Source organism: Furipterus horrens, unplaced genomic scaffold (genome assembly GCF_987537825.1).
Source record: "Furipterus horrens unplaced genomic scaffold, mFurHor1.1.pri manual_scaffold_7, whole genome shotgun sequence".
NCBI lineage: Eukaryota > Metazoa > Chordata > Mammalia > Chiroptera > Furipteridae > Furipterus > Furipterus horrens.
Window position 1 is genome coordinate 118644276 of NW_028327177.1, and position 26202 is coordinate 118670477.

Consider the following 26202-nt stretch of genomic DNA (forward strand, 5'->3'; position numbering starts at 1 on the left):
CTACTTAAATTTATGGTAGATTCTTCTAAACAATATATTTTTAAGAATCAAAGACACATATTTAGGAAAATATATCATGCACACTGGATCTCATATGTGGGGAAAAAAGGCTGTCTTCCTTCTGAGGAGTATATACATTTGTAACTTTTTAAGAAATTGTAAAACCACACTATGCCATTAATGCATGTTTGCCAGCTTATGTGATTATAATAATTAAAATGATTTCCTTCAACATGTCTGAATTATTATGATTTTTATAGTTTATTGGTTACGATTTTTACATTAAATTAAACTGATACAGTTCCTGCAGCACTTGTTTAATAGAAAAGATTGAGATTTACAATACTATGTATGTTTGGCATGAAGAAAATATTTGCCAAATAAAGAGTTAATTAGTTTTCTCCCCCCTAATATTTTGCTACCAACCCTTAATTTTTAGCATGCATGATTGGAAAAGGGGAAAAAATAGGCTCAGAAGGAGAAACAGCACTGTAAAAACATGTCGGATGTTTCTCTTTGATGAAAAATGAGACTCTTATTTTAGTGAATATGTTATTGCCTCAATGCTGGGGGAAAAGCAACCGTCATTAGAAAAACGAATTGCTCAGCTGTTTATAAGCAAAAAGCTCTGGGGGAATTTCTCAGGACCCCAAAGGCAAAGCATTACAGGGTTATGCAAACATATGTTGCAGGTGTTTTAGGGGAGACAGGTGGGCAAACCTCCGCCATGGAAGAAGAGTTAGTTTAATGCGCTGTAACGGAAACGAGATACCTAAATGCATCCAAGTGCAGGGATGCCATGGCACCAGCATACTGAAGCTGCAGAGCAAAACTCGCCCTAAAATAATTACCTTGTTAGTGCCAAGCTAACAGAATTTTCCCTTCTTATAGTTTTAGAGAAAACAAACACTGACAATTACTTTAAAAAAAACTAAAGATATTTTAAACTTGGAACAAAGAACAGCCTGAAATAGCGATAATTATCCAAAAAAGATAAGGATGAAGTATTGTTGCCTTTATTTAAACAAATATTCCTAAGGAGACAGTTTGTTGTAATATCCCCTCTTTGGTTCACTAGGCAACATAGATTTATCATAATTCTCCTAAAGCCTAAGATATTTCTATATTAAAATGCTAATTTTGTCTTTTCTTTTGCCTGTAATTAAAGCTGGGGATATTTGTGATCTGATATTCACTGATTGCTAGAGGGTCCACAAAGGTTTCACCATTTCTGTTTCTTATTGCCACAGACTGTCCCCTTCATTAAAATTAGATACAGGAACACACTGGATCAAAAAGGCAGATATTAGAATCCTAAATGCTCACAACACTCCCATTTTAAAAACACATAAAATAACTGGTATTATCTGGACACTGCTGTCAAACCTAGACTTGTATTTTATTTCCTTCTTCATTTATCTGAGTTGCTCTTCTTATACTACTTACTGAGAAAATACTCATTTACTATACATATTTATGTATAATAGTGTATTGAGCTATACCTTCCTTAACAACCATACTATAAATTAAATGTCAAATATTTATTATTGAAAAAAAACTTACAAAACATCAGATTTGAAAAATGAAAACCTAGTTTGATTTTTTACAATATTACAAAATCCAAAATGTGGATACAAAGCATTCATCAAGTGAACACAGATCTGCATAAAAAAATAAATCTTTGTGCAATAACAAGATTAGAAATTAGAATATTATTTCAGTACCAGGTTTAAAATGACCTCTGGTTTATATAGTAATAATTCCTATTTTGACAGGAAGCATATAGCAATTGACAGAAAAATTTAAATTATTTAATTTTTGTATCAACATATAAAAACTAAAAAAAAAGAAAAAGAAAGAAAAGAGAAAAATTAAAAGGCCTAAGAAAAGTAAAAAAAGGAAGCAAACAATTGTTAATTAGGTAAAGACACAAACAAAACCTCTGAACCCACGCCAGCCTCATTTTACATACTGAATAGGCCCAATTCCCTCAAGTGACATCCCCATCTATACCCTGGCAAGCCGAGATCTCAGATGGCAGAGAAGCATTTTAAACCACCTGTGCATTATGCTCAACTGTACCTTCACATAATAAATAGACATCAAAAGAGAAATAATATTTTTTTTCTTTTTTTTAATGTACTTATATTTTTGAACTGAGCATGCAGGAAGATGCCAGATTAACATGGCTCTCAATATATATAAATATGGAAAGTAATTTAGGTCTATACATTTTCTTTATTACTAGTACTGGTCCTCAAAATACTCCTGTCAGATATTTGGTTACTGAACTTTCCACCTTTTTCCTTCCTTGAATGTAAGCCTATTTTAGTGGTTTAAAGAAATCTGGAAGCCCATTTGTCTTTTCCTATCAGTGGTTTCCAACATCCAATGATAGAAAGGAAAAAAGAAGAGTTGGTCTCAAAAACTGTTCCTAAATATTCCAATTTGGGGAACAGACTTAAGAAACTAAAATTTTCCATGTAAAAATTAACATTGTAAATTTTTGCATTTAGAAATGTTAAAAAATAAGGTTAAATAAATTATCATCAAAATAGAAGCCACTGATAAATGGTTTTAGGATAGTTGAATTACCAAGGATAAGTCTATGTGACCCCATGGGACCCAGAGCCCTGGTTTGACACATTTCGCCCTCATCTTCTTTTCACTGTCTTCTTCCCTTTCATTACCTGATTTTGTAATTGCCAAGGCAACAAAGCCTAAGCTTTTGCACACTGAGACCTGGTAAAAGGAAGCCTGGCACAGCAACACTTCAAATGTAATTGTGGGAATAATTTCAATGATAAAACATCTTGGAATTAAAAATTCACTTCTTATATAAACCCACACTTACTAAGTCATACACTTACACTGTGTTTTTTTGTGATGCTTTTTAGTATAACAATGAAGTATCAGTACTGAACTCTGAAATACCTAAGTGAAGAGATAAATGAGAAAGCAAATATAAAAAACACACAGATCAGAGTTATATTTTCCTGAGTGAGATCAATCTCTACTTAGGAAAGTGTGTCAAGTTAGGTCACGGGGGCCACTGAGAAGAGTACATACAGACAGACTCTTGCTTTTCTTAATTTTTAATCTAGATTTCATGTGTTATTATAAAAAAAGAACACTGATATCAGGTAATTTTTCTAAAGAATAGGTAGTATTGTAAAATGTTTTCTTTTTAATCAGTAACTTTTGATACAGCTCAGCCTTAAAACCAAAGCCCCCTTGAAACATCTAGTGTTAACAACTGGCACATGAATTACATGCTGCTCATACAATATCTACACTAGGTATTCTTAATCTTTCTTGTGCTATGGACTACTCTGCTTCCTGTGAAAACTTTGCCCTCCTTTTCAGAATACTGTTTTTAAATGAATAAAATAAAATACATAGAGTTATAAAGGAAACCAATTATACTGAAATACAGTGATCAAAATATTGAACAAATTTATAACATAGTAATATGTGCTTTTCTATTAACATATTAAATAAGATACCATGGCTGGTCTAATCATTACTATAATTTAGAAGTAGTGATGAATGTAAAAATGATTATTTCAAGATATCTTTGTCATCTCTAACTGGATATAAAATATCTGATTGCTATTAGTGAAAATGTTTTAGGTGCTGCTGATAATATTGCAACTTATTGCCTCCATCCATATTTGATAAAAATACTAAATTTTAGTAAGGGCTTAGTGAAAATAAAGATGTAAATTTTTCCCACCCAAGTTTTTAGACACATGCTGCCCCCCCCCCCACCCCCCCACCCAATTCCATCCATAGATGCAGCCTTTTCTCAGAAACCTGAAAGGTGGTTTTGGATAACAGCTTTCTTCTTGGGAAGATAGTCTTATGGGTACCACTGTACTAATTTACTAACGCTTTTGCTGTATAAATATATACAGGGGAGACAGACAAAAATTAAAATAACTGCTATAGCATAGACAGTTTCCATTCAAGGCAGACAGGGATCCAGGTGCAGGAGGAAATGCCCACTGTGCCAGGCTTTAACCCCTCAGGTGCTGATTTCTTTACATACTGATGTAGGTGTACTTTGTAAAGGCTTTGACCTAGATAGTACCCAGTACCTTCTCTGAATGAATGAGTGAGAAGTATGGCTAGGTGGGACATGAGGATGAGGATGACGGGGGAAAACGCAGTTATAGCGAAGCACGTTGTCTCCTTCTGGAGAGCCCACCCTTTCTCTGCTACCTTCTCTGAAAGGGTTTCACCAGATTTGTCGAGGGACACCCCGTAAGTAGGGCTGTTCACTCACCATTTCTTTTTTTGTAAGTAGCTGAACTTTATTAGTTTGTAGCCAGAAATGCTTCAAGAAAATAACTCTCTTCTAAGAGGTCATTATTTCTGAAGAAACATCAGTTAGTTGGGTCCAAGATCCCTCAGGTTGGAACTTTGAAGCAGTGAGAAGAAAATGGGCTGCATACTTTGTAGTGTTTCAGAAAGAAGACTGAGAAGGTGTTAAGTAATCACCCCATCTAGGTTAAGAGGAATCTTTGGAGGCCATTATTTTTCAGTAGTTATTCCATGTGGAAGTACAGAGCACTTATTTCCCAGTGGACACTGTATTTAAAACACCCTTGAGAGAGATGATATTAAATGAAAGGGGTAAAAATGTAATTTACAAAACAGCATACAAAGTATAATTCTTTTTATGTAAATTTTTTTCAATTTTTATTTATTTTTTAAATGAAAAATTCACACATGACTCATGGAATTTTTTAAAATTAATTGATTGGGGTGATATTGGCTAAGAAAATTATATAGGTTTCAGGTATACAATTCTACAATTTATCATCTGTATATTGTATTGTGTGTTTACCACCCCAAGTCAAGTTTCCTTCCATCACCATTTATTTTCCCTTTACCCTCTTCTACCGTTCCCTACACCCCCTTCCCTCTGGCAATTACCATTCTCTTGTCTATGTCCATGTGTCTTTCCTTTCCTTTCCTTCTTTCCTTCCTTCCTGCCTTCCTCCCCCACCCCCCCCGCCTCTTTCTTTCAGAAGGGTGAATGGATTAACCAAAGCAAAAATATGTAAATTAAAAAAAATACTTTGCAGAAAACTGACCAGATGATCTTAAAATTCATATGGGAATGCAACTGACTCAGAATAGCCACAATTATCTTGAAAAAAAAAAGGACCAAGTTCATGGATTCATAATTCTATTTCAAAACTTAGGACAAAGCTATAGCAATCATGACAGTATGGTACTAGAATTAAGGACAGACATATAGATCAATGAAATAAAACTGAAGAGTCCAGAAATAAACCCTCACGTTTATGGTTAATTTTTGACAAATAGGCAAGAAAATTCAATGCAGGAAAGAATAGTCTTTTTCAATAAACACAATTGGATCTCCACATGCAAAGAAATGACTTTGGATCTCTACCTCACACCACACAAAAAATTAACTCAAAGTGGATCACAACCCTAAATGTAAGAGCTAAAACTATCAAACTATTAGAAGAAAACAGAGGAGTAAATCTGGGTAATCTTGAGTTAGTAATTACTTCTTAGATATGACAGCAAAAGTACAAGTGATAAAAGAGAAGACTGATTAGATTTCATAGAAATTAAAACATTTTGTCCTTCAAAGGACTCTGTTAAGAAAATGGAAAGATGATCTACAGATGAGAGAAAATATCTGCAAATCATGTATCAGTTAAGAGTCTTGTATTCAGAATTCGAGTAGTTAGATGCACCTAGTGTCTTGCGGAAGGCTTTGCAGACCTCTGCTCAGGGGCACTTAGTACACATTTTACAGTTCGACTTCCCCACAGTGCTGGGGTGTACCTCAGAATTTCTCCCAATCATTAACAAACTTTACTTTTGAAAAGGAAAACTGGAATAATTGCCCTGTCACCCACTGTTTTAGGGATACCGACACTAACATCTTGTTACTGCATGATTGCTTCAGTAACTCAAGAGTTGGGCTTCAGGTGTCTACACACAGCGCCATTCTTAGCTTTTTGACAGTCCCTTCCAGTTTATCCTCTACAGTGTTTACTGAAAATGTGCTGAAGAGACAGGAATTGATGAAGTGCAGAGCTGTAAGATGTTTCACAAAATTGTCAGCCTGACGCCTGACCATCATCACGTTATAAGTTGGGGTTAGTGATTTGATTCTTTCTGGCCTTTTCTTGAAGTTCCTGTTGCAGTACAAGTGCCTTATTCACCACTTCGCTCTGTCTTTCTATAACAGCAGCAATAAAAATAGAGAGTATTTCAAATTATTCCACTTAAACATTGTATAGTGCTTACATGGTTTGAGGTGTCTTTGGGGAACAGCACCAAGTAGGAAAATTTGAAGAAGGCAGAAAAATGAGAAGAATGGTTGAAGTTGTTCTAAGTAACCAGGAAAGAGATAAACACTTTACTCTCATCTTTCCAGCCAGCATCTGGAGAAATCCCACCTGATTTTCTCATAAAGGTTCTATCTGAATGTACCTGTTATATTTTCCCCTTATGAAATGAACTGCTGACAAGAATGCTGGCCATTCATTTGCGATCAGCTACTTCATTTACTTTGTTGATAGGATCTCGTTTAAGTTCTCTTATTCGAACTTCCTTGCATTTGAGTTCTAGAGACTAAGCAACTACATAGAAAAAAAGTATTAGAAATAGCACTGAACAAAAATTAAAATTTCAGAATATGTTTAGGACTTATTCATTCAAAGGAAATTGACCTCTGTTTAAACAACCGAGAAGAGATTTTATGATCACAGATGTAATACAGTTTGGTGCCCTATAGGTTTTCATTAGAGGATTAATATGTGCATGTTTGAATATTGTTATTAAAATGATTGTCATTGATTTTCTGCCAACCATTCCTTTTGGGATAGGAAAGAAAACAATGAAATATAGATAGTAAGAGTATCTGTTTCTTTCTTTTCTTTTCTCTTGTTTCCTTCTTTTTTTAAAAAAAATAAGATTTAATTATGAGCTTTTTGAAAACAAAAAAACAGAGGATAATTACAAGGAACGTTTGGGATCACATCAACAAAATGATACAATTAATTACATTTCCCAACTATCTACTTACTGATTGAGTTGCTGGGAAAATGTGTAGATGAGCAAGTTTGTAAGAGTTTGTAAGTATAAGAAGTTTGGATAATGAGTGGATTTTGAGTTGGCCATGGGATATCCAGGTAGAGCCTTCCAGAAGGCAACTGGGAATGTGTGTGTAGAGCTCAATGGAGAGACCTGAATCAGAGATATCAATAAAGAAATATTGGAATATGGCTATTAATTGTAACTGAGGGAACGTAAGTGATCTCCAGGAATATATACTGGGAAAAGCTGGGAAGGGAATCATAGGACATAACAGGTGCAAGAGGAGGGAGCATAAAGAGAGAACTCAGAATGTGGGAAAACCAATTGCCTAAGGGTAGGTAATCCCAAGAACAGGAAAACAGTGACAAATGTTGTAGAGAGGTCAACTGAAATAAAGTATAAACAAATAACCCTGTTGAAAGTTGCTGACATATTTGGGTTGTACAGTGAATGGGAAATAAAAGTGTCCTTTCAGATTGAAGCAGTGACATGAAAAAAATAAACAAAAGACAAGCAAAAAGACTGTCAATGGCTAAGAAATAAAAAGAAGCAGAGAAGCCCTGACTGGTGTGGCTCAGTAGTTGCATGTTGTACTGCAAAGCAAAAGGTCACTGGTTCGATTCCAGCGAGGGCACATGCCTGAGCTGTGGGCCTGATCCCTAGTTGGAGCGCATGAGAGAGGCAACCAATCGATGTATCTCTCACACACGGCTGTTTTTCTCCCTCTCTTTCTCCCTGCTTTCCCATCTCTCTAAAGACCAATAAATTAAATATTATAAAAGAGAGAGAGAGAGAAATGGAAATACTGTGAAATCTAGGGTTGAAAATAAATTAGCAACATAGTGCCATTGATAGCAAAGGGATAATTATTTTCAAATATATAGATAACACTGCTTTTCCCAACCAGATCCTTATTAAATTAATATGCCCAATTTTTCATTCTTAATTTTGATGTGAAAAATTATGAAATATTATTTGAAGATATATCAGCTAATTATTTAAAAGAAACATCAAAACAAAAAATTATCAAGGCTGTATATCTAGAACTAAGATTAGCTAGCCCCAAAAGAAAACTAAGAATTAATACTTTTCTTCATTCTTGCATGAACCTTTGTATGAATGAAAGTAGCCACTATTACATGTAGCTGGAAGAGGTTTGAAGAGAGAAATAAATTCAGTTTTTGGCTGTATCCTTATCATCTCCATGACTTTGGCCAAACTATTAACTATTCTGAACCCATTTCTTTATCTGTAAAATGGTGATGAGTTTGTTGTGAAAATTCTGCAAATACGAATAGTGTTTACAAAGGGCCTAGTATGTTTAGTACCCACTCAGTGACAGCTGATGTCCTGTGTCCATTCTCTAAGAGAAAGAAGCAGGACTAAATGGGCTTGACTCCATTTGCAGCATATTTAAGCTGTGGGTTTTTTCCTTGAAAGTTAGTGTTCAACTGATGCCTTGTAAATAACCTGAGATGATTCCTAAACCTCTTAATTTTCATTTTTCATAGACAACTTACTAAATAATTTAATAGTACAGTATATTATTATTTAATTTTTAAAAAACTATTGTTTTTTATGTAATTGTATATACAGTTAAAGTTTGAAGGTTCTAGATATCATTAATCATTAAATAGTACAGTCTAGAAACAAGAAATCACACTTTAATAGCTAATGAGAACTCTAAGAATAACAAAATCAATCTAAGTCCATTCTTCCCTTACTATGTTTTCTTCATAACCTTTTCCCCATGACACAAACATAGTTAAAAACTACTCTTCCTTCAAATTGCCATTCCCTTGTCACTTCCTCTGGGAGGTCCTCCCTGATCTCCTTGATGAAATAAAAAGAGCCTATTATGCACTTTCATAGCACCATTAACCTCCTTTTCTAAGCTCAGGTGCAGTCTTACATTGATGTAATTACTTGCTTGTCTCATCCTCTAGTATAAGCTCCTTAAGGGTAGGTCATGACTATGTGTAACACTGTACCACTGGTACCTAGCACAGAGCCTGACACATAGGAAATATTTGGATGGAAGGATCCTGGATTGACGGAGGGAGGAAACTAAAGGACGTTTCTTCCTTATTCTCTTCTCTCCAACTCTGAGTTCTCTTCCCTCTGCTTGGCTGCTCTTTCTGCCCTTCTCCTACTGGCAACTTCACAACCTTTCTTCCCATCCAGCTTACATAGCACTGATTGGTTTTAAAATGACATCCAGCTTCTCAAAGTTTTCTAGTAAAACTCCTATGAAGATCTAGACAAACAAATACAATATCACATCATAAAAATGAGACAAGTGAGCTCAGACAGCCTACTGCCTACAAGGAGTTCAACTCAATTAAGAAACGTTAATTACATTGCCTGTGTTTTACTTCATAAAGTAGGGTACCATCCGTATCTGCTTAACCAGCTGCTTCTTTGTGAGATAACCCATCAAACAGGGGTGGTCAGAGAGTCATGGTCAACCCTGTGCACTCTTACTGATTTCCCTGCTGGAACAGGCTGCTTTTTGTTACTCCTTACTGCATTTCCTTCCATTTCTGTTACCTGAATTGTGAATATACTACTACATGATTGGGTGTAGGGGTTAGAATTCTGTTCATTCAGAAAAACTGAGAGCAGTATGAAGTCACACTTATTGCCAGTTAGCCTTTTTGGGCCTTCTTTCTGAAATGGGCATAATGGTAGCATATTTGGCTTAAGCCCATCTCATACCGAGGGAAGGACTTGTGTGGGCATTTAAAAAAATGCCTTCTCTCTGAGCCTTCCATTTGCCGTGCATACCCGTGTAGCAAATGCTTTCTCACCCTACTTCTCTGCAGCTGGATTTTTTCAAAGCCAGATTCTGGCAAGCTCTTCAGTTTATCTAGTTTACAATCATTGAGCACATACCACGTGCCAGACACTTGGCTAGAGACAGAGAGGATACACAGATCTGGGCTGGGCTCAGCCCTCAGGAAACTTAATGTGGAAGACTGACATGTATGCAACCAACCACAATGCAAGGCAAGATGGAACAAACGCAAAGTTTAGTTGAAATTGGCCTGCTGTCAGAATGGAGGTAGTAGAGTAACTAGAAGTTCACAAGAAGCTTCATGTAGGAGGTAGTATTTGAACTAAGAGTGATAAGCATTTCATTCAGTAAGCAGAGATCAGTAAGTAGACAGGTATAACCTGAGAGAACAGCTTTCCTAAAATAAAGCCTGGAGTGAAATGTAGGGTCCATAGTGGGTAATATGAGAAGTATTTTAGGACCCAGATCACGGAGGTCCTTGAATGTCATGTTAAGAAATTGGAACTTCATTTGATTGGCAATTGAGACCTGATTCAGAAAAATAAAATCATGCCTAAAATTTTTGGAAGGTGATCTGGGTGACATTATACATACGAATCAGAGGGGAAACAAGATTATAGACTTGTAATAGTCAAGGCAAAAATTAAGACAGGTTGGAACTACAGCGGGGGTCACGGTTATGCAGCAGTATGGCTTTGCCACAGGAATGCTCAAAGAGGCAGAACTATAGAACTTCTCAGTCTCTGATTTTTCATGTCCTGCATCTAGCATTCTAAGAGGCAGTCTGAAATGTTGATGCCAGAAATAGAGGTTTAGGAGTTTTTATGCATAGAAGTGATAGTGGAGAAATTAATATAAGAAGTATTGGACAAGAAGGGTTGAACTCAAGGGTAAATGTAGAAGATCACAAAGAAATACTATCGGATCTGAAAGATTCCCTTTGTGGGGTTATATGTGTGTGTGTGTGTGTGTGTGAGAGAGAGACAGAGAGAGAGAGAGAGAGACAGAGAGAGACAGAGAGAGAGAGAGAGAGAGAGAGAGAGAGTTTGAGTGAAGTCCTGCAGTTGGTGCCATTTAAAGATTCTAGGTGGCTTTTAAGGGTCAGCCTTATGGCATATGAACTCCCAGATTGTCAAAGGGCTCTGTAGAAAGAGCCAATTCTGTAAGAGGTCAAAAAGGTTGACTACAAAGTAAGCATAAGCATAACACTGTATAACAGATCTTCGGTAAAAAATTTTAGCTAGAATTGTGAAATATTTTGCATGCCTGTTTAACCATGATATGTAATATAATGAGTATAAAACTAAGCTGAGAAGGATATAAAGTACTTTGTATCTTGTGTGTTAAGTAGCACTAAAGAGTTAAGTTTTGTTTTTAATTTAGTACATAAATGTATATAGAAGAAATCAGAAATCATCCCTGCCCCAAAAGCCTGTGTGGAAATAACTCCCAGTGTTGGGAAAATGGGAGTGGAATAATATGGCACATGATAAAGAAATTACAACAGTACAAAACACACACACACACACACACACACACACACACACACACACACACACACACACAAGTCTCTATCCAGTCTCCCTTCTGGATCAGCCCTTTTCTCTTTCCAAAAAAGGGTGTGTGTATGTATCTACTAGCACATATCATATTTCTTGTTTTTAACAGCTTAAGATATAATTTATAATACATACAATAAGAATCCACTCATTTAAAGCAAAGAATTCAATGGTTTTTAGTACAGCAATATACAACTACCAAATAATCTAATTTTAGAACATGTTCATCACCCCCAAAAGAACCCATTAACAGTCATTCTCCATTTTTCTCCCCCTCAACTAAAACTTCCCCCACCCTAGCCTAGGCAACCACTAAACAAATTTCTCTATATATGTATAGATTTGCCTTTTGTGGACATTTTGTGTAAATGGGAACAAGATCATACATAATGTGTGTGGGGGGGGGTTGTTTTTTGTTTATTTGTTTGTTTTGTGACTGGCTTCTTTAATTGACTTAAAATGTTTTTGAGGTCTATCCATATATCAATACTCCATTCACTTTAAAAAATATTTTTTTTAAATTTATTTTTAGAGAGGGGGAAGGGAAGGAGAAAGAGAATGACAGAAACATCAATGTATGGTTGCCTTTCGTGCAGCCCCAAATGGGGACCTGGCCTGTAATCCAGGCATGTGCCCTGACTGGGAATTAAACTGGAGACCCTTTGGTTCATAGGCCGGCACTCAATCCATTGAGCCACACCAGCCAGGGTAATATTTCATTCATTTTTATTGCCAAATAATATTCCATTGTGGCTATACCACATTTTGTTTACCCATTCTTCAGTTTGTAGACGTTTCAGTTGTTCCTGTGTCATGGTTATTATGAATAATGCTTTTGCGAACATTTCCTGTGCAAGTTTTTGTGTGGAAATTTGTTTTTATTTCTCCTGGATATATCCCTAGCAGTGGAATTATTGGTCATATGGTAACTCTATATAGAACATTTTGAGGAACTGTCCAACTGTTCTGTAAAGTGGTTGCACCATTTTACATTCCCACCAGCAGTGTATGAGGACTCAGACTTCTCCACACTTTTGCCAATATTTGTTATATCTGTCATTTTTATTATAGCCATTCTAATTGATATAAAATGATGTCTCATTGTGGTTTTGATTTGTATTTTTCTGTTGACTAATTATCTTGAACATTTTCTTACGTTGCTTATGGACTATTTGTACATGTTCTTTGGAGAAATGTCTCTTTGGATCCTTTGCCCATTTTTAATTGAGTTATTTGTCATTTTACTATTGAGTTGTAAGAGTTCTTTATATGTGAGGTCTGTCCAGAAAAAGTCCAAACATTGTTAATATAATGACAATGGTTTATGCAACATTGATGTAACCTGGCAGCCAAGGAGAGTGGACTGGAATGTGCACATGTGAACAATGATGACTTCATTGTACTAGCCAGTGCGGTTGGTAGACGCCATTGAGTGAGCATGTGTACTGTGTGGCCATTGCATTCAAAATGACTGAGCAAGTAGAGCAACAAATCTGTGTCAAATTTTGCCTTAAGTTTGAACATTCCTCCACAGAAACTATTATAGTGAATCAGAAGACCACAGCTATGGGCAGCTGGTGACTGGCAGCTTCATCACGATAATGCACCTGCTCATGCATCATGTCTCATGTAATTTTTTTGTGAAATATCAAATCACCCAGGCGACTCAGCTTCCCTACAACCCAGACTTGGTGCCCTGTGACTTCTGGATTTTCCAAAAACCTTTGAAAGGGAAGATATTTCAGACCATTGATGAGATTCAGGGTAGCTGATGGCAATTGGGAGAACTGTGTGAGGTCCCAAGGTCCCTACTTTAAAGGGTACTGAGACATCATTATCTTTTGTACAATGTTTCTTCTATCTTCTTCAATAAATGTCACTATTTTTCATATTACATGGCTAGCTACTTTCTGTGTTTTATACTATCACTGTTAACCCTTTGAATTGGCTCTTATGACTGGTTTCCTCTCATTTTCTACTTTATTACTTTTGTCTTATTGTCTTCCTTATGGGTGGCAGCGGTTGGAGCCATATGGTTAAGGAAGAAACCAAAGGTCAATGTCATTATAGAATAGAAATTGCTATTATTATTTTTATATGTTCTTCCCATCAATTTCACTGGGTCTAACACTATGGGAACCTGAGGGTCCAGCCTTCTCAAACTAATGGCAAACCAATTTTCAAAGTCAATATTCAGACCATGAACAAATGAGAAATAAGAAGTAAACAACTGTCCTTGGAGGGATAATAGAGTTGAAATGCAGTTTTGTATGTATTGTATAATACCCAAGAGTCGGCTTAATTTTCCTGTGGTAACACAGGAAGTGGGAGTAATGGTGAGTGTGGAAAAAGCGAGAAAGTTATACACTAGGGGTTTGCAAGGAGAGCAAGGCCAAGGAGGAGGAGCGTGACAGATGCCTCCAGGTTGGGAGCAGTAGTCTGCGGGATGGGTCTTGGCTATGCCACTGAATTGTGGATGACTTTGGGTGTTTCACCTCACCCTCATCAGGCTTCAGGAGGAAATGAGGGTATTATGACAGGATCTCTAGAGACTCAACCACCTCAAGAGAAATTACAAAATGAATAATGTCCCTATAACAGAATGTTTAAAAGGACTTACTTTTTAATCATCAGTGTCATCTAGAAAAAGTACATAACGAGTCCAAGTTATAAGAACAAAGCAAGAGACCTGGGATGGAATAGGTACAGTTCTCAGTCCAGAAGCTATTGAAGCATCACTACAACTCCACTATTCATAGGATAAGGGTAAGGCCTGTGTCTTCCCAAGAAGCCCTTGCTTATGGCTGTATCTGGGGGGGGACTCTAGAATTTCTTGTGTGCCAGGAGCCAATCTCAAGACTCATCCTTGTTAAGATTAGAAATCAAGTAGATCAGTTTTAGGAGCCACTGGTCTAGAGTAGGGATTCTTCAATTTTGATTATTCCTTTGCTTATAGTTAAATTATGATAGTTTTGCGCCCTCAATATATGAGTATACTTATACATTTACAAATCATATGCACATACTACTAATATATTATGTACATTAGAAAATATAAACAATAAAATATTTAAATGAGACAGAGATGAAGTAAGCTATGTTTAAATTAATTTTTATAAAAATTTATTTATAATGGTATTTTTTGTACTTCCTAAACATGTATTTAACAGTAGTAATATGATTGAACATGCCTCTTTACTTTTTGAATATTTTGGTTAAATGCTTTGTAATGGTCATTTTTTGTTAATAAATTTTGGGAAAAGTTAGCTTGCAAAGAGTCATAGATTTGAATGGAGGAAGGCCATCATTTGACGTCCTTGCTAAAGCATGGTATTCATTTTGTAATCCATCAGTTATGCCAAGGTATTTGTTAAGATCTGGCTAATAAAATTTCTATCTTCCTTAATGTAAATCAGCTTGTATCAGTCAGGGTTCTCCAGAAACACAGAACCAAAAGGATATATATGTATAAGTAAGAGATTTATTATGAGAATTGGCCAATGTGATTACAGAAGTTGAGATATACTGAAAATATACCACCCATAAGCTAGAGAATCAGGAAAGCTGATGGTATAATTCAGTCAAAGTTCCAAGGCCTGATGGAAAAGAAGGTTTGGGAATGAAGTGAGAAGGGTGGGATGGGTTGGGGAGGAATGGGACAACATGCTGCTATATGTCCTGGATTCTGAAGGCTCAGGAACTAGGAGTTCAGGTGGCTAAGGGCAGGAGAAGATGGATGTCCTAGAGGAGAGAGAGAGTTTGCCCTTCCTCTGCCCTTTTGCTCTATTCAGACCCTCAAGGGATTAGATGATGCCTGCTCACATTAGTGAGTGGCAATCTTTTCTGACTTAGTCTACTGATTCAAATGCTAATCTCTTATGGAAACAGCCTCACAGACATAATCAGAAATAATGTTTTACCAGCTATTTGGGCGTCCCTTAGCCTAGTTAGTTGACATATAAAATTAACCATCATGTAACTCTTCCTAAAATTTAATTGGAAGATGTTACATTTCTATATTTTACAAAATAGATTCAAACCTGATTTTATCTCTTCATTTGGAAGATTAGTAACCTAGTTAGAAAATTCTGTTTCCATAATTTTTTTAGTGTAATTTGAGAGTTTTAAATAAGTGATACACTTAAATTGTCGTTGGCAAGAACATCACAAATGGATGAAACATTTCCAAATACTCAACTTCAAAATGTTCTTTCCATAGCATGAATTTCTTTCAAAAAGCTCTTATTTTCTCTCATTATTAAAATGTTACCATTACCTTTAAGGAACCAATTAAGTGCTTATTTTTTCAAAAACATTCACATGATACCATATTATTGACAGCTACTTGTCATCGCAACAGAAGTAAGCAAATTTGAAGTTATGTTTATTTTCTTCAAAATGAAATTATATTTTACAACTCTTCTAAGGACATACCTAGTGAGCCCACAATAGATGTTCACAGCCCCTGACCTTTCTTTGGTATGGTATACATGCTATCATTTAAGATAACATAAGCCATGAATCCATTTAACTGGGCATGTGGAAATGGCAATGAGGCACAAGGTGGTGGAAGCAAAGGGCTGCTGTCAATGCCTTTGTATGGGGAGGTCTCCTCTTCCCTTAGGAAACCTGAGAGGTGATACATGACTGGCTAACACATGGGCCATTTGAAGGCACCAGTGTTAATCTGTTAAAGCTCAGTTTTTCTTATTTTTTTTTAGAAGTTTCATTATTTTCTTCCAGGATTCCACTGCATTATCTTTGTGTGGTCACTGTATATGCACACATTCTATTTCAGAAGCCATCAGTTTAGAGCCAGGCTTCTGTTTTTCGGTGTTTACCCTTCCGTTTGTGCGGTACTTTTTTTTTCTCAACCTAGTGCCTGCTTTTTAAAGTGTCGTCCATGGCCCACCAGTTTCAGAAGAGGTACAAACGCAGATTTCTGGGTCCTGTTACAGAGCGATTTACCTTAGAATGTCTGGGAGTCTGTATTTGCTCCCGCGGTACTCCTTTGGCACCCGAGTTGTATCTACTGCATTACACTGCCACACAGTAAAGAGGGCACAGTGTCGCCCTAATTCATTATAGCCCTAGGACCTGGCACCAGAGGCAATAAACACTTGAACTAAATCATAATTAACAGATAAATTTCTCTTCCAGCAGAAAAACTGAGGGTTTAGTTGGGGTAATTAGTCACTGTTTGTTTGTTCATTTGTTCATTCATTCATTTGTTCATTCATTCAATCAGTAGGTACTTGGGTAATAAAGAACATACTAAAAGCATTGCCTTCTTCACCGGAACCTCTTAAATTAAATGTCTAACCCATTATGCTGTACATCTGAAACTAATATAAAATAATATTGAATGTCAACTATAATTGGAAAAATATAAAAGCATTGTCTTCGAAGAGTTGATATATTGTCAGGGGAAGACAGAAAATAAAAAAATGACATACATAAGTAAATTATCTACTAAGATAGCAGGTGATAATCACTATGGAAAAAAGGTAGAGCATGGTCAGGAATCAGGAATTCTGGGGTGGGGGGAAGTGGGGTGACAGGGCAGTTGCCAGGGTGATTAGGGTAGGCCTCATTAAGACTGGATCTAAGAGGAGATTTAAAGGAGGTGAGAGAATTAGCCACGTGGATATTCCTATCACTTGCCACAAATCCTGTTCATCCTCCTTTACAGGTTTCAACCGAGACTTCTGAGAAATTTTAGATGCTCTTGATACATGGCAGGAGCTCAGTAAATTTTAGGGGAATGAATTAAAACAGTATTTTGAAGAAAAAAACCATGTGGAGAAATGAAACAATGTAGAGAAATGAAAAGTTCCTCTTCAAAGCCAGGAAAAACAACCAAGTAAATAAAGAACTATTTCAAATCATATAAAGACACCTGAAAAATGTTTCTAGTAGCATCTGAGGACCCTACACATCAGATGCTAGAAGGGAAGCCGGTTCACAGAGCCAAACTGGCTTCTGCCTGGAGGAGCTGGGGCCTTCCCTCTGTGGTGGCGGCTCTAGGTTCATCTGAGTGGTCCAGCCACTGCCTGACAGGATGGAAACCTAACTTACATTTCCCAACACGGTAATCATAAAAGTGCTTTGAAAAATTCTCCATGATAAAACATTTTGTGGTTTTGTTTTGTTTTTGCATTTTTGGAACATATATAACTTTCTGTCTAAAGTATTTAAAGAAAAAAGTTAATTGATTACAGTTAAGCAATTTACTACTTGAATGCATTGATTTTTATGCCTATAAAACTCAATATATTTAATATTTTAAATTAGCAATACTATATTTACTGAGCTAATATACTTAAGAGGCAGTTAAAATATTTATTGTGCACAAACTACTTATATTAAAAAGAATTATGTTTTTTTGTCTTATGTCAGTTTTAAGTTTATAATCTTTGTCATAATTTGTGATTTATAACTTTCAATTTCTGTAACAATACGAAGATAGTAGTGTCTTTTCTTTTAAGCTACTTCATCTATAATAAGGAAAATAAGTGATTAGCTAGGTTCTCACAGCACTTAGAGCTACAAATTACTTTTAAGGATTATAGGCTAATTAAGGCCTTACTAGCCACCTAGCCCTTTTAAAGAAAACAATTAATGAATCCGAGTCTAAGGCAGCAAAATGTTAAATGATTTCTCTGGGGTAAAACAGCAAGTCACCGTGAAGCGGGGCAGCCACTTCATTTTTTGACCTCAGGGACCTATCACAAACATTTCACTGTAATATGTTGTAATACTTTAATACTTTTTACATTTGGGGCCTCACAGTGCCTCTCTAAACACACGCACCTAGGATTAATAGCTTTATAAGCTTAAGTAATCTATTTAAAATAAATATCTCTCCCTAAAAAAACTAGATTTCCCTTATTTATAAGCTATAAAATAAAAAGCAGGGGATTGGTTTGTAGATTTTGCTTTGTTTATTGTTACTAAGAACAGAATTAACCTTGGATTCTAGTTTCTTCTTTAGTTAACTTGAGGAAAAATAAATCATCACTGTAATTGTTTGAAAATCAGTAAGGGAACCTTTTCCTCAAACACATGTAGAGCAATCTTTGCCACAGAGTTTCATGGCTCTCTTCAGTCACCCAAAATTAAAGTGACTAACCTTCCCAATGGTGTCTTTAAAGATCTACACAATGACATGCTTATTTTGAACAAATATAAGGTTAGGTAAAAGTAAGTATACAGTTGTTTGAACAGAAAATAATACAACAATTAATAATGCAGGGATAAGCTCTGTGTTCCACGCACTCACAACTGTAAATATATTTTTTGCCCCACCCTATATTGTTAACAAGTAACCCTTTATAGGTAGGACATCTAGTAAAAATCATTGGGATGAAATCCTTTCCACACTGACTTTTCACTTAAACGTAATACATTTATTTTATTTATATTGAAAAATAACACACAAGTTGGAACATTATGTAAATTAATGCCAAATAAAATACTATCAAACAGACTCCCTACACATCTGATGGACTTAAAATAATTAGTGTCTGCTAACACATGAGATATTAAGAGGGAGACACTATGTCCCTGAGGGGTCACTGAGTGACTCTGAGTAGAGAATTGCCAGGCCCAGCCTGACCACTTACTTCAGCATTCTCAGGGTCTTTGATTATGCCATTTTCTTAAGATGTAATAACATCTTCCAGGACAATTCTTCAAAGCTTAGCTGGAATGCCTTTTCCAACTGGAAGCCTTTCTGATCATTCAAGTCCAAATCAGCCATTCTTTCTGTAATACTCTCACTCATTTTATCTTCCCTACCAATTAGCTGTTTGCCTCTATAAGGGACTGTTTCATGGACCAACTCTCAAGCTCAGCATACAGTAGTTAGTAAAAAAAAAAAAAAAAAAATCTTTTGAATTGAATCTTGCTAAATCCAGAAGAGTCCACTGAGATTTTGTGGTCTGGCTTCTTCATTCTACAGTTCAAAAAAAGGAGTGACTCATCCAATAAACACAGCAGGCAGTGATGAAAGTGGAACTTGGATTTTGGGTTTCCCTCACACAGCTCATGCTGGGTTAGTGCTTGTTGGAGATCTAGGCCCTGACCTAGCAGAGCTCTCATTTTGTCAGGTGAGAAACACTGCTCTAGTCCCCTTGTGACTACATAGTGGAGCATGATGTTGACATAAATAAAAGCGAAACTGAGATTGGTGGTATAGAGAAGGCAGCCAAGATAAAATTAACTATGCATGATTAGAAGAGTTCAGAGGCCTGGCCACAGTCTTCTTAAATCAAACAATAATCTACTGGCTGGGCCCATGTGACAGCCTAGAGGTCTGAATAAGTGGGTGGACCTTACCAAGGGAGGAGCTCATTTAGGAAGAGTTCTTGGAACATTGGGTGAGAGCAAGAATAGTTTACAGTAACTGGATGTCTTAATCATCAGGGAGGATCACCACGAATCCAGCAATCTTTTTAGAGTTTCAAAATGTGACCTTAAAAGTAATTTTACTTTATATCAGCATTCAAGATTACATATGAAGAACAATAATAACAAGCCTTCTTTGGCTCGTCCGTTTTCTTTCAGGCTGATTCCCCTAGTTTCTGGTCTGATCATACTTGTCTTTCAGTTTCATGAATAGTCTTTCCTACCTCGGAGTCTTTGTGTTTGCTGTTCCCCTGCCTGGAAGCTCTTCTCCCAAGTCTTGGCCTGGCTGGTTCCTTCTCCATTATTTCTCACGAGGAATAGGACCACCTCAGAGAGGGCCTTTTGACCAATCAATGTAAATCAGGTCTTCTCTAAGCCCAGATTCTTCCTTCTCTTATTATTTTAATGATGATACCCTATTTGTATCCTTTATAGCACATGACAGTCTGAGTACTTTCTTGTTTATTTACATTTTATTATGATGATAAGGGCCATATCATTTTTTTTTTTTTTTGTTCACTAATATATTGCTGGCATCTAAATAGTGCCAGGTGCACTATAGATAAACAATACAAATTTGTTGAATAAGTTAATAAATTCAAAATACTCTTATAAAACTAACTGAAAATTATGTTCCACTATGAAACCCTTAACAAGTTTTGAGGAATACACAATTCTACTTTATGAAATCTCTGAACATAATAAATGAGTTTCAAATATTGGTTTCAAATGTTGGTTTAATAAAGATTTTTAGATTTCTCGTTAACAGATTTTTGATAGCCACCATTTACTTCAGAAGTTGAACTTAAGGTTTTTTTCTAATGCTAGTTTATGTCAAGAAGTCTATACCTAGTGCATGTGAAAACATACTGATAAGTCTTAATAACAAAATATTAAGTATATAAAAAAATCAAGTTGGCAGTAATCTAATGACAAAAAGAGAATGACATATAGTCATGTACCTCAGAAACAATGGGGAAAAACACCTTTTTTTTCAGTTGTTAACAAAGAAAACACAAAAACAAATAATTCTCAAAGAAATGGCAGTTTTCAGAGGACTGTTTTAGCTTTTTAGTGAAAAAGAGTAAGAAGACAAAAGTAACACATTCTGTAACAGAAAATGAGATTAGAAACATACTGGAAGATATGAACACAACCTCTGATGGAAATATCGTGAACATAAATAATGCTATGCATCCTTCTTAAAGAGTCAGTATGTGTGGTTTTTAGCTTTTTAATGGAATGGAGCTTTTTCAAGTACCACCATCTGACTGATAGTAGGCTTGAATCTATTCAACACTTTTCAGTTTGACTTTTAAAAAATATCTATTTTCATTGTTATAAGCATTTTTGCTTTATTTTTAACATTGACATAATTACAAATGCCCCCCCCCAAGTTACATTAACAGTGGGTATTTTTGGGAATTGAAAGAGTAAAAACCTATTACCTGCATAAAATCTGAAATCTGGATATTCAGATTTTTATACTTAAAAAAGGCAACATTTAATATAACTCCAAACAAAAGCTCAATCAGAATTGGCCAAGCATAAGAACATTATATGCATTATTTTTATAGTACAGTTCTGTGTACAAAAATGACTATGAAATTAAATCATCTTATTTCTAGCCATTTTCTTCCATGAACAATAACACTCACTGCAAAAAGGATTGCTTGCAACCTTACCAGAATTTGGGGCGGGCGGCGGGGGGCGGTGCAGATTATTCTAGTCTTCAAAATAAATGGTATCTGTCAAATTCTTACTGCATAATCTAAAATGTTAATCCAAGTACTGTACTTCATTTGTAATAAGTCTTTGAGATAAGGTTAACATTCAACACATAACACAAACAAGAAAACACAAAAAAATGAAAATTACTTTGCTTATGTTTCTGTATTAGAATTTTATTTGCTAAAGGGTAAAAACAGATCTGCAAAATTCACAGTTAACTTAAAACAATAGTTTTAAACCTTTTATTCCTAGCCCTTACTGCCTTCAGGAAGGAGAGAACATCTGGTTATTTAAGGAACACAATATGTTCACATTTTCTATGACTTTGGTTTCTAATTGGATTTTAAATTTTTTTTTGAATTTGAACAACTAGTTAGAACAATGTTTTTTAATCACTTCATATTTTTCAGACTGTCCTCCTTCTATCTCTCTACTGGATTGTTTTTGGAAGTCTGCTCAGTGGTTTTAATATGATAAAGACAAGAAAAGGAGAATTAGGATTGTGGTCTGGTGAGCTAAGTATAGAGGTCATATTTAAGGTGAACAGGATGCTACAAAACAGATATTTGACATCCAGTCTTTATATACAGCATAGATTTTTTAAAAATTCAAATAATTCTTGGGCCACTTATAAACATGGCAGTTTCATTCATTACATATACAATAAATGTCTAATACAAATGAAGAATTTGGGTGAGTAATAGCAGTAACTAGGATTTCACTGTTTTTAATACTAATGAAGCTATAGTTCCTGGGTGGAAAAGTGGTCAGGAGATCTGGGTTCAATTGCTCACTCTACCACTGATGATCTATATGACCATAAATACAAAGGAGGACCCCCAAAACTTGTCCTATTCTAGAAGGTGGGCCTCTTGTAGTACAGGCTTCCCCCACTACGTGAGTGTTCTAGGAACCCATCTATATCAGTGAACCAGCTGGCGTTGTTGTGAGAGGTTGCATTTAGCTTCAGTGGATTTTTTTTTGAAGACTCTTTCAGTGTATTTGCCTATTTCATGATGGGTGATTTAAGAACACACCTGCCCATAATGCACTGAGTGTTGAGCAGATTTTGACCAAAAATGGCATGAACCCTGTGCCTCACCCTCCCTATTCACCTGATCTCACCCCATTGACTTTTTTGTTTTCCAGATGAGAAAAGACCTCAAAGGGAAACATTTTTCTGATGTGGAAGAGATGAAACACAAAAGGGCAGAAGCACTAAAAGATCAAAATTGACAAGTTCAAAAACTATTTTGAACAGAGGAAAAAAAGTCTCAATAGGTGTACTGCATCAAATGGGAAGTACTTTGAAGGTGACTAAAGTTTAAACATTAAGAATAAATACACACACACACACACACACACAAAGAATAAATACACAATTTTTAACAAATAAATTTCAGGTTTTTTTTGGTTCCTCCCTGTAAACTTCATGAACACAGGAGGAACTGGACTAGACTCTCTAGGTTCTTTGCAGAAAATCTGACAGTTTAAGGTATGTTAACTACATTCTTTTGTTATGTCTTCCTTGTTTCATAATATTTAAAGGTGGTAACAAGTTTTCAAATAATTCTGATGTATAGTAAATTAAGGAACTAAATGCCCTTTAAGTTCAAGTTGTAGGATTAGTTCACCATCTTGATGAAAATGGCAGCTGAAACACATGTAATTGGCTACAGCTTCTGTGAAATGTGGATATGGGTTCCAGAAATATGCTAGGTATATGAGATACATCTAGATTAGAATCAGTATGGTGTACTGTAAGAGACTTAGTATTTGAGTCAGAATTCAACTCTACCCTTATTTTCTTTACACAAGCATTGCAGAACACAAAACTAAATACAAAATAAAAATGAGCAGCATTATAAGGAGAAATAATTGAAAAAAACCAATAAACAAACAGCTAAAATACAAGGTACTGTGGGGACTCAAGGGGAAAACATGTCCTGTCTGAGCCTAACAATGGCATCCTGGAAAAGGTAGAATGGATGTCCGGAATCTCAGGGGAAGATGAGTATGCAGGTCATGGAGCCACTCTGGCTAGCTTGGAAGCTGACCAGCTTTCTGGCCTTGGGAAAGCTGTATAATCTTAACCTCTCTGCACTGAAAAACAATAGGGAAAGATAACCTGCTCGGCCTACCTCATAGCTTATTGTGAGGACCAAATAAAGCAAATCAAAATGCTTGGGAACTGTGAAGGAATATGATCCTATTATTATAGTTTACAGGCCCATTATTGCAGTCTGTTCAAATGAGAAATCTTTCACAGTAAAACCTACATCATGTCTGATATAAAACAACTAAAGCACAGTGTCTCAAGCTCTACTTGCAAAGTCTGTCCTCAACTCAGCAACTCCGCTGGGATTTAGGGATAGCAACAGGGCAAAGTGCTTTTCTGAATGCTGACAATGAACCCCTAAGCTCAGAGTTCGTTTGTTTTTATGTTATTGAGTCTGTCAGTAGCACTCAACATGATTGTCATGTGAAGCTGGGATATGAAAAGTATGCTTTCATGCCTCAGATCTCATCTTTCTACTAGTTTACTTCATAGAGACTTGTGTGTTATACTTACTCTATCTACTTGAATCAGGGATGATTTGAGTATTTTAGGTGTTTCATTGCTGCTAATAGAAAACATTCAAAGCACTCCAATGTTTGGATTTTTAGATGATATGGGTGAGGTACTAGCATCACCTTTCCCCCTATTTTTTCCCCCTCAGCATAAATGGTCTCTTTTATGACTTTATAATAGACATTAACTACACTCTAAACTCTAAAATCACTTGTGGATTTCCATTATATATATATACAATAAACTTGCTTTTTGTTCTTGTATCTTTGTAGCACTGGACTAAATCCTGTTAGATCATCAGAATCAGTTCTTTATGGACAAAGGATGCTCTGGTTGGGTGGATCATTAGAGACAATTAATTTTAACCACAAAAGAGAAGACTAAGACTCAGCAAACATGAGTTTTCCAACATCACAAGGAGGTAGCAACGCCAAGATTTGACCTAACATCCCAATTCCTAATTCAGGCTCCTTGCAGAACACTATGTTGTGATAGATCTACAACTAGGTGACCTTTAATTATCATTTGACATTTACTAAATAATGTCAATGGGCCAGCCAATAAATACACTTAAACTGTCACCTTGTTGGGATAGCCATCTGAAAGCCCCTTAACTCTACACATCTTTATTTTTTCCTATAGATATCACCCATACACTTGTTCTCAACAGTAAGCTAAACATGTTTTTATGAGCATTTTAAACAATTCCCTCTTTCTGCCCAATTTCTTATGTTGCAGGAATATCAGTTTAAGGTTCTATATTTTGGACCATTATCTTAGTCATGTTTTTACTTGGTAAGATCCTGACTATAAAAGTAGGGGTTATTATTATTTTACATATGCTATTAAGTTGTTTCTCTTAAACCTTAGAAAATCTTTTTGAATTGCATGTAGACTTGGCTTCATTATATTCATATACTATGTATACCACATTACTGAGATAAAAGTACTCTATTAAAATCACAGATTATACTAATAATATTGACAGATTTAGAATACAGAATTCTGTAATTAAAAGACTGAATGATTCATAGTAAGATCAACCATAATTAGTTCGGAAAAAATTACCATGATTGATAAGATTTAGATAACATATTCATTTCTTCCTTCAGGTAAACCAAACAATTCATAGAAGTAGATAATTCAAATAGGTATTTTTGCAATTTTTCCCACATTGTCTCACTCTAAGAATTCCTAATGCTGAGCTGACAGAATTTAGTTTAAGTTTGCAGACCAAAGCTCATTGGCCATTATTATAATAAATAATAATGGCCAGCATTAATAATAAAGCTCATTATTTCTTTTATAGATATTTTTTACAAAAATATATACTTATATCACTTACATGAAATATATATATATAAAAGAAAATATGGAACTTTTGATTTTCATAGACTGTTTAACCTTACCAGAAAAAAAACCAAACTGCTATCCTATGTACCAGAGAAACAATAGATTATATTTCTGGTACTTAATGAAATTTTGTGTAAGAGAAATGATATATAATTGTGTATTTCTTCAAAAAGTGGTTATAGTTACAAGGAAATAAGTTATTTTAAATCAATCCAAGAATAAATAGAGAATATACTCAAATGTTGAAGTCAACAACTGAGGAAAGGGCAGAAATCCTTTTGAATCAAAATGTATGTTGAACATGGAGGCCCAAGTTAATCAGACAGAGCTTTGGCAATAGATTCTACAGACAGACTGACTCAAAAGACAGTTTGACAACTGCCAGCAAGACTGTTGGGAGTCCTGCCAAAGAGCCAAAGGCTGGGATTACCACTCAGTGCCTGGCATTCTCCTACTCATGTTTGAAGCTTTCTCTCTTATATTTCATCCAATATTTTTGTTTGGCTCAAATGCATCAAGAATTCACACATTTTTTAAGATCATTAAATGTTCTTATTTTCAAGAAATATAACATTAGTTGTAAAAGAGCACACTTTTTCTCTGAGGTGTAAAGAAAATTTTGGTGACTTGCTTTAAGTTCAACTAGAGAAATCAGCATTATAGTCTGTTTAAACCTTTATTTTATTAGGTTA

At 35.5% G+C, this 26202-nt stretch overlaps 1 protein-coding gene across 4 annotated transcripts in view; it reads right to left on the minus strand.

The window, feature by feature from the left end:
• Positions 1–26202, minus strand: part of TBC1D5 (TBC1 domain family member 5) — a 463871-nt gene that overhangs the window by 83155 nt on the left and 354514 nt on the right. The window lies entirely within an intron of this gene.